Raw genomic sequence first — 1,488 nt, 5'->3', positions numbered from 1 at the left:
CTCTCTCTCTCTCTCCAGCTATATTTTTTTAATTTTTTTTTCAGAACTGGGGATTGAACTCAGGCCCTTGTGCTTGCTAGGCAAGCACTTATTCTACTGCGCTGTCTCCCCGGCCCTTATTTGTATATTTTAAGACAAGGGCTTGCTAAATTATTAAGTTTCCTAAGCTGGGCTCAAACTCAATATCCTCCTGCATCAGCCTCCCAGAGTTCTGGGATTATAGACATCTACTACCATGCCTGGTTTAGAATAATTTCTCTCAGGGCTGGCCAAATAGCTCAGCAGATTAAAGAGCCTGCTTAGGCAGATGCAGGGGCCAGGAGTTTAATCCCCAGGACTGCCTTTCTGGCCCCGCCCCTGGGGCACGCTGAGAAGATAATTGAGACTGGGCATGGTGGTGCACGCCTGTAATCCCAGCTCTCAGGAGGCTGAAAACAGGAGGATCACTATGAGTCTGCTCTACACAGTGAAACCCTGTACACCCTGTCCTAAAATACAAAGGAAAAAAATTTCTCTCTAGCAGACTAGAGGACAAGGAGAAGGAAAGAACTCAGAAGGAATACTGAAGAGAGGTTTTGAACTTCAGTAGTGGGATCCATTTCACAAGGGAGAAAGCAAAGGAAGAAAATAAAAAAAAATATGTATCTAAGTAAGTAAGAATGTTAAGTGAGTTCTGATTTAATTGTCTTTTTTTTTTTTTTCCTTCTAGAGTAGGGGAAACTCACTACAGTCATGCATCTTATCTGTGCAACAGACATTCCAAGGCTCTGAGCATATGCCTGAAGCTTTGAACAGTACTGATCACTACAGACAGTAGGTTTTTTCCTACACAGGAAACATTTTTATGATATGCCATGGGCAGTTCTCCAAATTGCCAGCATAGTTACTTTCTCTTGGGGCTATTATAAAACAGACTAAGGGTCCTTTTGGCACAAACAGTGATACTATGACAGGTGTTCTGATAACTGAGACAGCTGTTAAGTTACTAATGGGCAGGCAGCATATACAGCATGGATACACTGGACAGACTTGGTTTACATTAAGGATGGGACAGAGCTAGACAGCAAGAGAATCCATCACAGAACTTCAGACTTAGGAATTGCTTATTTCTGGAGCATTCCTTTTCCAAAAAACAAAACCACCCAATGCCATTTCATGCATATTTGTATCACTTCAAACAGATTTTTGTGGGGCTGGCCAAATAGCTCAGCTGGTTAAAAAGTGCCTGCAAGCAGGCACAGCGGCCGGGGGTTCGATCCCCCAGCCTGCCGGCCCTACCCCTGGGGTGTGCTGAAATGGCAATTGAGACTGGGCATGGTGGCACACGCCTGTAATACCAGCCCTTCGGAGGCTGTAAACACGTGGATCACTACGAGTCCAATCTAGTGGTGAGACCCTGAACATCCTGCAGACCCTTCCCTAAAATATAAAAAAGAAAGGAAGGAAGGGAGGAAGGAAGGAAGGAAGGAAGGAAGGAAGGAAGGAAGG

Source organism: Octodon degus, unplaced genomic scaffold (assembly GCF_000260255.1).
Source record: "Octodon degus isolate 3935 unplaced genomic scaffold, OctDeg1.0 scaffold00291, whole genome shotgun sequence".
Lineage (NCBI taxonomy): Eukaryota > Metazoa > Chordata > Mammalia > Rodentia > Octodontidae > Octodon > Octodon degus.
The sequence above is the reverse complement of the archived record's forward strand: the minus strand, read 5'-3'. Positions refer to the sequence as shown.